We start from the raw sequence: 11,498 nt of genomic DNA, 5'->3' as shown, positions 1-11,498 counted from the left end.
AGACCTTCCAAAATTCAGCCATAAATTCTAGACCAAATAATGAAAGGAGAAGTAGTAGTACAACCATAAGTAAACATGAAATTTATAATTAATTAGTATGCCCTATACACAAAGAACAAGAACAACAAATAGAAATATCTTCAACATGGTACCAAAGCTTGTTGAAGATTGTCACAACATTACCACACAATTATGTCCCAAATTATGTGAAGAGGTTTAGAGTACGAAGATCAAAACACTATTTAATTTTAATTATAAGTTTGGGTATAAATTTTAAAAATAAAATCATACATATTTAAAAATTACATAAAAAGTATTACAAGTTAACATAGCTAATTTTTTGAGTTTCTTCAGTGAAATTTGTCTAAACAAATTTATAATTAAATATTAATCCTCTTTTGTTTTTGGTAAAATCATCGATTTGGCCTTTTTTTAAAAAAATTAACATAGCTAATGATTTGGAAATTACAGAAAAAATTGTTTGACTTTTAAAAAAATAACACTTTTACATAAATAGAATAAAGGGAGTAGTTATTATAAGTAAAAGACCAAACAAATAAAGTAACACATAATAGGTGTATGCCACTAGTTTGAATGTTGTTGTGGATAAAAGTTTGGTTTAATTAAATGACTCACATAACTAGTTTGAATATTGCTATAAAATAAAGTTTGATATTTAAATAGGGAATGATATATAATACGTACTCCATTATATATGACCATGAGTTTCCTACCATGAACCAATAGTCTTTGGATGATTTAAAAAAGGGAAAAAAGGGCAAATATATTTCAAACTATCGTAAATGGTATGCAAATACCTTTTGTCATATTTTTGGGACATCAATGCACACGTCGTCCAAAAACTAAAGCATATATACCCCTTATACTAACGGACATACACATGTCATAATTTTATCCACCGACCCGACATTTACTAAATATCGGATAAGATTGCATCTCGTGTCCCTATTTAGTCTTCTGTTAGAGTGAAGGGCATATATGTTCTGGTTTTTGGATGGCAAGGGCACCAATGTCCCAAAAATATGACGGAGGATATATATCTGCATATCATTTATGATAGTTCGGGAGTATATTTGTCTTTTTTCCCTTTAAAAAAATTGAAATTAGCTATGAACCTTGTCACTAATTTATTGGTAAATTAAATTGCTTGAACTCGGATGCAAGTGCTCAATATGGGTGCAAATTTAGAGGTTAAATCTTTCATTATTTAAATTTTAAAATTTTAGGATACAAATATTGATGTGAAGATTCGGCTAAAATAATTCAAATATTTGAAAATAGAGTTATATGTCTAAATTTCAAGACATTATGTGAAAAACTTGCAAGATATCTCGGGAAGAAAATATTGATCAACAGGAGAATCTCAAAAGGAGATTTTAAAAAGAAAGAAAGAAATGATTGATATAAAAACTTCTATAAACAATCTATTCCATATTTTTCTATTTCTCCTTTAACTTTTGTTTTGATTACAGAAATCATTATATCTATCTCGAATTTCTGTATCAATTTTGATCAAAATATCCAAAATCGATTGATCAAATCCAATATAGATCCCACATTCCACCTACATCGTGTCGACACAGAGATGACACTGAAAATGAAGAGTCCAAACAACCTAGTCATTTGCTTGTACCAAACAGAATTTTATGATAATTCATCGCTAATCCGTAGAATTTGTGGCGAATTCTATTGTTTAGCTGTCGCTAATTTTTAGTAGAGGGGGATTTCTCCCTTCTCTAGAAAATCTATGCCAAGATATATCCATATTAAAAGAAAACAAGAAATATATAGAATAAAGTTACCATAGCAACCAACAAGAAGTTAGAACTAACATATAATTATTAGTACATATACTTTCTCAATGTGCAAAATTGAAAAAGAGCTCTAAATCTAGTGGTGTAGTAGTAGTAAAGAAAGAAATAGGACTTCTTTTCAATGAACTAATATCATTACAAGTACTTGTTGTTGTTGATGATGAAAATACTATTCTTCTCTTCTTCTTTGGTGCTGGTGGACAATTCTTGATTTTTGGAATTTGATATCTCTTGGACTTTGGAGTTGAACAATAATATTCACTAGTAATATTATTAATACTAGTAGTATCATTATTCTTCAATAAATTAGTAGTAGTAGTACTCTTACATGGAGAAACATCTTCATCATTCTTCAATTGTTGTTGATTTTGTGTCATGATTCTTGAACTTCTTGTTCTTCTTCTACTAGGAGAATAAGATGGATCCATTGTGTGATATTCGTAGATTTCCGTTAAACTGTCAGCATATATAACTTAAACAGAACTCAAAATTATAGAGATTTTAGCTATATATATATATAGAGTTATGTCAAAGAAAAAGCACTAAGCTAGAAGGAGAAAATGAGAATAGAAATGTTGGAGTAGGTTTATATTTATAGTAGAATAAATTGGGGCAGCCTGCCCACTGCCCAAACAAAAGGTCAAACTTGAACCTTTGTTTCATTCTCCTTTATTTTTATTTTTTCACCGCTTCGTTTTTTCGTTCATTTTTACTTGTTTAGTATTTATTGATTTAGTTGATTAAATTAAGTGAGAAATTATTTTTTTGATTTTTTAAACTAAATAAGTAAGTGAATATTTGTTTTTAATATAGTGAATAAGCTAAGTAAGAGTGGATGGAAAGAGTAGCATTTTAGTTTTGACTCACTTTAACGTGTTGAAGAAATGTTAAATTATTTAAGAAAGGATATTATTGTCCAATTTTACATACCTTAAGGACGTAATTATTTTTCTCACTTAAAATAAGGATATATTTGAATTAATTATTGAACCGTAAAAGCATATATGAGTTGAACTATTAACACAACACATATTTACTTTACCAAATGATACCAATGCTTTTACAAGTTTTTCCAGTAGGATATAATTACTTTAGTAAACTCTTCATTTCTACCTATTTTTGAATTGTTCACAAATTTTGTTGAATTTGCGAAATTTGTCTTGTTCACAAGTTATATTAGCGGTACATGACTTAAATATAATATTCATTGTATCTATATATAAATCTGGTGAATAATTGAACAAGATATGTAGAATAAAGATATCGAATAGTAATATTTTTTTAGTCTTACAAAAAAGTTGGAAATAATTAAACACACAAGTGTTGAATTGATAAGACTTACCTATGTGTCTAGTTATTTACAAGTTTTTTGTAAGACTAGAAAGATATCATACTGTTTAATATTTTCATTCTACGTATTTTGTTCAATTATTTATCAGACTTGTCGAATTGACAAAATTTATCTTTATTTTTTGCCAATATGAAAAATACCACCACACAAGTAGGTTCATTTTTTTTTCAATAGGGTTTTAAAACCCCAAAAAAGAAAAAAAGAATAAAAAAAGAAAAAGGACCAAAACATGAAGCCAAAATAAATAAACAAAAAAGCATCGAAATTGTAAAAGGGACAGTAACTGTTTTGGTCGGTCAATTTGGAAGAACATTTTAATATAATGTATTTTCTATATATAAATAAATAAATAAAAACTCACTTAGTCAGCCATTATAAAATTATTCTATTTATTTATGTATTTATTTATTTATTAGGACACATTGAGCTTAGGATACCCCATAGTTTTAGGCCAATCTTAATTAGTAGTAGCTGATGAATTGAATTTAGCAACAAATAGTATAATTCATAATTAATTTTGACTTTTTTTAATAGTGGCACTTTAGTTAGTTTTTGTTGCACTAGAAAACCTTCCTCTTCATAAATTTGAATTCGCGCGTTGTAGTAGTCAAATTTTTCTTTAATTTTTGAATTATTCCACTATAATAAATGATGGTTTACGTACTTTGCTATGTCGAGAAGGATCAAAATCTAGAAACATTAAGGTGGGTGACTTTTATATTACATAATTTTATTAATTTAGTTAACTATATATCATGTGGTCATCCATTTGTTTACTAAAATATATTTTAAGAGAACGTGATTTGAGCTTTGGATACCATTCATAGTGATTCATTAATAAGAGAGTAAAAAGGCAAAAGAAAATTATTTTTCATTAACTACAAAATAAATATATTAATACTTTAGTTGGATAGTATTCTTTAAGTTTTTAAGAAAATTATTGACCTAAGTATCATATTAGGTTGGGTGGTTCATTTCCCGATCAAAGTCAAAGTCAAAATCAGTCAACCATGCATCTAAAATTATCATCAAAAATCAAAGTCAAAGTAAAAAATCAAGGCAATCATCTAAAATCAACTATCAATCAACCAAAGTCAAATTCTAAAATAAATTTCGAATCTCTTAACTACAAAATTAGAAATATGATTTAGGCCTCGAAAATTCAAAATTTACGTTGAAGTTCCATATTCAAATTCCAAAATAGATTACATGAATGGATTATCCATAGCTTGTGAATTTAATTTTATGATCAAGTTTTGATTCAACTTTATTAGCTATGGTCAAATAACAATATTTTAATAATTTCTTTTTATAAAGGACTTTTATTTTTTATGAATAAGAACTAAGAGATTTTATAACGTCATTTTCTTTTATTTATGTTATAAGTAGTTAAGAATTTTTATCAAAGCTATGAAATCTTAATTCCTATATAAAGTAACATGAATTTGAGTGTGTATATATATTTTGAATTTCCAAAACGTAAGACTAGAGGCTGAGTATTCAGTGATTTATGGGGTTCAAAATTCACCCTAAAGTTCCATATTCAAATTTTAAGCATTATATTTTTGTTTTTCGAACATTTTTTATTTTTCATGCCCTTTCAAATTCTTTGAATGAAAATTTTGTATCCGTCACGATGTTAATTAAGACTTTTTTTTTGTATGTTATTAAAGTGTAACGTTATGAGTTTAACAACCCACAATTCCTTCAATTTATTATATGTGACACTTTGAATATAAATCTGACACATGGTTTTAATTTCATTATACATTGTGACGGCACAAATAAATATTGCAGTATGTATTGGTTGTTGCAATCACTATATTTTATCATTACTCTATGTAGGAAAATTTACTGCAATATGATAGATGGGTACAAATCATTATACTTTGTAACAACAAAAATAAATCATTTAATAAGTCTTTCTTCATCTATCACTCGATTTAAATTTATTCGTTTGACACAAAGTTTTAATTAAAAAGTAATAATTTGGTTTGAACCTTGTGATTTTGAACCGCAGATATGTAGAATATATTAAAATAATCTTTAATCTTATGGTCGATTTTAATTATGTCATGCGAAAAGTTGAAATTAAAAAATTGTCAAAAAAAAAAAAAAACTAAAAAGAAAAGCAAGAAGAACAAATTGAAATGGAGAGAGTAAATTAAAAATCGATGTTTTATTTACTTATTCAGTTTTTTGTTAAAAAAAAATATAATTTATCATTTTATATTTATTTTGTGTACTGATTATGATCAATTCATTTTTCAGGGAGTGAGATAATTTATATAACAATTAAGAGTGATATAGATAAATTATTATTTTATTTATTATTTCATCAAAAATATGTCAAGTCAAATATGACAAATAAATATAAATGGAGGAAATAGTTATTATAATTGTAAGTGTTGATTTGAGATTGTAAACTTCTTGATTAATAGGAGGAAATGATCAAATGTGTACCTATAATACCCATAATTAATCAATTTAGCCTCTTTTATACTTTGGGCATAGTCTTATCTAGAGAAAAATCTCATTTTGTGAGTAATCTCCTAACAAAATTTTAATTTGATGGTAATTTAAATTCGAACAATAAAATATAAATGTGTAAATTTGAGTATTTTGATACATGAAGTTTCTTATTCTACGATAAAACGCCTCTAATGATAAGGACAAATATGTTGTTCTCAAATCTATACATAAATAGATGAGGTCGACAAATAATAAAGTATTATAGGATCAAGCATTATATTCATAAAGATTTATGATTAACCATTTACTAAATCAAATAAATGCAAGTTATAAATTCAAGTTTTTTCAAAATTGTTTGTATTTAATTATAACTATTTTGAAATTGTATAGAAAAAAAGTAGGTAAGCTTTAATTTAGGTTGTAATTCACAGGGTTATAGGTAAACCATCAATCATGTTGAATTCTTCACTTATTTTATTATTATTAATAATTGAGTTACTACTAGCCTACTTAAATTAACCTAACATCTATATTTATATAGAATTATTAATTGAAGTTACAAAATTGCATGTATAATTTTTGTGAATATGTAAGCAATATGATTTAGGTGAATGTATATCCTAATATCATGGTATCAATCTCACAAGTATTAAAAATCACAAATTACAAGTAAAAGATGAAGAAAAGCTTATTTGGGCTGCTAAGTGGAATATAAATTCCTTAAATTTATTAAAGACATTATGACATAATACATAAATATATCCTTTCACTTAGTTTCAGCTGACATCTATATCCTTCAACTTTGGGTGTGCAGTAGTAGATACTTAAACTTGTATAAAATTAGACAACTAGACACATATACGTTCTAGGTGACATAATACACATAAGACGCCCTACATAGGATATACAAAATTGTCATATAGGATATCACGTAGGATAAATGTGTCTATGTTTGTTCAATTTTATATAAATTTAAGTGTCTATTTGTGCACATTCAAAGTTGAAGGACATAAATGTCAGTTAAAGTCAAGTTAAATGACATATTTATGTATTATCCCTTTATTTAAATTATAATTAAACAAAAAATAAGAATAAAAAAAATACTGAATGAAAGAAAAAATCCCAAACTTAATAGAAGCTCAACTTTCAAGAGGAATTTTTTACAACTTAACCAAATGAACAGAATATATTCATCCAACTAAATAACTGGATTTTTAGGAAATCAATACGGTAGTATACAATGATATACAATGACATACAAAACATATACACACAAAACAAAGACAACACCCTTCATGCTGAAAAAAAGGAGAATATAAAGTACAGAAACCCCAATAATTTGGTCACTAATTATATTTTATCCCGAAAGTTCGTCAAATTATAATAGTTTTGGATTTTTAGAACTCGTGAATACGTTGCTTCTTCGTCTGATACATAGCAAACGATTCATAAGTTATGTATCATATACATAATTATAAATCAATTCATACTGATTTAAGTTTGAAATAATTAGGGTTATGTATCAACAATAACATTTGTACCATATACATTGTACACAAACAAAGTTATAATGTATTTGATAGAGGTGGAGTAATGTATCCAGATGTTAAGAGAGAGTAGGATAAAAAAGTTTTTTGTAATTAATTCAAATTATAGCGATTTTTAAAGATTATGTTATCTTAAGTCGTGCCATTAGATAATTTTTCCAAAAAAATAAATAAATCATGTTACCTAGTTTTTTGTTATAATTTAAAATACTATTAAAATGACTAATTAGTAAACGTACATCGTTGTATCACATAATTTTAAATTTTTATATTGTATTGACCCGCCCAAGTTGACTCGTGGGTCAACAATTGATTTGTTGCAGATTAAGGGTTCCGAAAAATCGAACCGACCCGGACTAAACTGTTCAGAACGAAATCTTAAGGGGTCTAAATGGATTACCATATCATTTTACAAGGGTTAAATGGATCAATCCATGGGTCCATCTGACCTATTCAATAGGCCTACACTCAATCACATCATAATAGAATATTAAAAAAAAAGATTTTTTAAATTCAATTTTCTATATTTGTTTTATAAAAATATTGTTCTTCTACCAATATTGCAACGTGGATGAGGAAGCAACCGTTATTAGAAGAACATGCCACGTGAATCCTTTCGTTTCAATTTACGTGACACATCAAATTTCCAAAGTCCAATAAATTATTTTTTTCATCGTGACATTTTATAAATTTTAAATATTTATATTATTAATTACTATGATTTATATATAAAAAATCAATGTAATTCTTAAATATGTAAATTTTATTTAAAAAAACAAATTTATGTTTGAATTAACGATCAAAATTAATGAGTTTTAAATCATAAAAATTCAAAATAGGACCATATAAATCAGGAATCAAAAATTAAAAAAAAAAACTTATTAATCCCTTTATTTTAAAATAATTGTCACATTTCACTTCTTACTAGTTAATTTGATTAATGTTTAAAATAAAATTTACAATAATTGAAATTATACAAAATGGAGACTAACAATTTTAAATAATTAAATTATACGAAAAGTTTTACAAATCAGTATAACTTTTTCGGTATCAATATAATAAATATATTTCAAAATATCAATAAAAATTTATGTAGTTTAATTATCGAAAAACTGAACACGATAAGTATTTTTGGAATCGAGGGAATATTCTCGTTAAGGAGTTGATGGTATCACCCTCGAAACTTGAGAAGGAAGCTGACAGCTCTAACTAGACATTTTTGTGTGTGTATTTTTATTTAAAAAATTAAAAATAAAATTGACTCACATCATATCTAGATACAAAAATTTGCAATATGAGAATATATATTTTTTGGGAAAAAACATAAATATACCTCCGAACTATCGTAAATGGTATGCAGATACCCTCCGTCATATTTTTGGGACATATGTACCCATGTCGTTCAAAAACTAGAGCATATATACTCTTTGTACTAATGGACATACGCGTGTCATAATCCTATCCACCGACCCGACATTTATTAAATATCGGATCGAAGGATAAGATTGCGCCATGTGTCCCTATTTAGTCTTCCGTTAGAGTGAAGGGCATATATGCTCTTGTTTTTAGACGGCAAGGACATCAATGTCCTAAAAATATGACGAAGGATATTTGCATACCATTTACGATAGTTTGGAGGTATATTTGTCATTTTTCCTATATTTTTAGGAGCCGATATATAGGTTGAATGAATTTCGATAGATACAAGATAGTGTAGGTTAAGACATATGTGAATGAACACAAATATATCGTAAATGAAAGCAAATGAAATTACTCAACAGGAATGAAATGACGCAAGTTGGAATTTTGTGGATTTAAGACAAAATCGACACAACACTCATCCCGTCTTATCAGAGTCGGAGCTAGGTGAGGTTCATGGGTTCGAACAAATTCACAAGCTTTTTTGTAGACTCTATATTTGTATTAGAAAATTAAATAAATATATGTATATTAACATGTGAATCCCCAAATAAAATTGATTTAGAACCCCAAACTACTAGCATTGACTTCGCTTTTGCGTCTCATCAATCTATAATAGAAGTAATATTGGTAAATATTTAATATTTACATATATATAATTAAATAATTTAAGAGTTAAAATTCTATTAAATTTATAACATTTACAAGAAAGAGATCAAAAGAATTATTTTCAATTAATATAAAGATATGAGTGTTTAATAAAATATCATAATGATCAAAATGAAATATTATCAATATTCAAACGGAAAAGGGTCAAAAATACCCCTGAACTATCAGAAAAGGTTTAAATATACCCCTCATCCATCTATTGGGCTAAAAATACTCCTCAGTCCACCTTTTTGGTCCATTATTACCCTTAAAACTAACAGCCTTTTGTTTTTGAATTATTATTTCTATTAATTATTACGTGGCATCTTTCTATTGGATAAATTTTAATATCAACCCACCAAAATTTTATCCTACCCACCTGACCCATACCCACATCCCTTAACCCAAACCCAATTAAAAGTTCCATAAAAAATAAAGATTGGATCAAACTCTTCTCTTCCCCCTTGAACCTAATAACTTATTTTTCTTCTTCATCTTTCGTATTAAGCAATTTCAAGATCAGTTTCACCCTAAATGTTCAGATTTTTAGTGCAATACTTCATTAAAGTTGAAGGATTCAAGTTGCAACATTGATTTTTGAAGTTTTGGTTTTGGTAGAATTTAGGTGTAGTTTTGCTTCTATTTTGATCGAGTTTAGGTGTAAGCTTTGTAGCTATTTTCGTTCTAATTTCATCGACTTGGTATTATTCAATACTGTTACAATTTTATAGTTTGGGTGAATTTGTGATGTTTAACAATGATAAGAATAGTTAAATTTGGATTTGATTTTTCCAGAAGTGTAAAGTCATTTCGTGGCACAATGAAATACAAGAATGTTCACATAGTACAACATTCAAATTAGAAAATGTCATCTTTGTTTCTTGATCTGGCTGGCATGTTTCTGCAGTCAGCTACAACCAACACCATACGAACTCTTATTTGTATCAATAACACACTAAGATTGACTAATGTTAAGTGTTTTTAAGCTAAAGTAACTTCAAAAATCAAGGCTACAACGTGAATCTTCAACTTCAACGAAATATAACACTAAAAATCTGAACATTTGAGGTGAAATTGATCTTGAAATTGCTTAATACGAAAGAAGGAAGAAGAAAAATAGGTTATTAGGTTCAAGGGGGAAGAGAAGAGATGATTCAATCTTTATTTTGATGGAACTTTTAATTGGGTTTGGGTTAAGGGATGTGGGTATGGGTCGGGTGGGTAGGATAAAATTTTGGTGGGTTGATATTAAAATTTATCCAATAGAAAGATGCCACGTAATAATTAATAGAAATAATAATTCAAAAACAAAAGGCTGTTAGTTTTAAGGGTAATAATGGACCAAAAAAGGTGGACTGAGGGGTATTTTTAGCCCAATAGATGGATGAGGGGTATATTTAAACATTTTCTGATAGTTCAGGGGTATTTTTGGCCCTTTTCCGATATTCAAAAGAGTAAAAGTATATATTTATTTTACTGCAAGCATGTATTATTTGATTTTTGCAAAAATAACTTTTGGAATATCATGTCAAATCGATTTTAAAAGTTTTTTCTCTTTATGAATATAACTACAACGAATTTGGATACGTATCGATATAGACTTTTTAAAGTACATTATTATTATTATTTGTATTTTTTATAAATATTGTTGTGACTATCTAAATTACTACTCCTTATTATTTTCCTTTTTATACAATTTTTTATTATTTATATATTTATGTCTTATGATATAATCTCTAGATATTTATAGCAACAAAGCTAGGGATTAAAGTACTGATTCCACCTAACTCAATAACATTTAATCAAACATAATATTTTCTTAAAATATGTTTTTATTATGTATAAACTATTAATTTAATTCTTTAACTTGAAAAAAAGGCTAAAATCCTGTATCCAAAAACTTTCTTGCGACCACCCATGAATGTTTAAACTTTTATATAGGGGTGTACAAAATCGAACCAAACTGTAAATCGAGTCAGATCGAAAAAAAATGACTAGTGGTTTGGTATTGAAAAAAAAAACTCGACTAATTTGGGTTGGTTTGGTTTTAACTAAAAAAAAAACAACCCGAGATCAAACCAATTCGACATTATATATGTAATTTTAAAATTTTATTTTATACATAAAAATATTTACTTTGATATAATTTTAAAATATTTCTTATACTATTTCATAGTTTTTATCTTTTAATATATTATTTCAAGTTTGAAACTTAGAATTATGAAT

This window comes from Solanum tuberosum, unplaced genomic scaffold (genome assembly GCF_000226075.1).
Source record: "Solanum tuberosum cultivar DM 1-3 516 R44 unplaced genomic scaffold, SolTub_3.0 scf00640, whole genome shotgun sequence".
Taxonomy (NCBI): Eukaryota; Viridiplantae; Streptophyta; class Magnoliopsida; order Solanales; family Solanaceae; genus Solanum; species Solanum tuberosum.
This window is presented reverse-complemented; position numbering follows the sequence as displayed.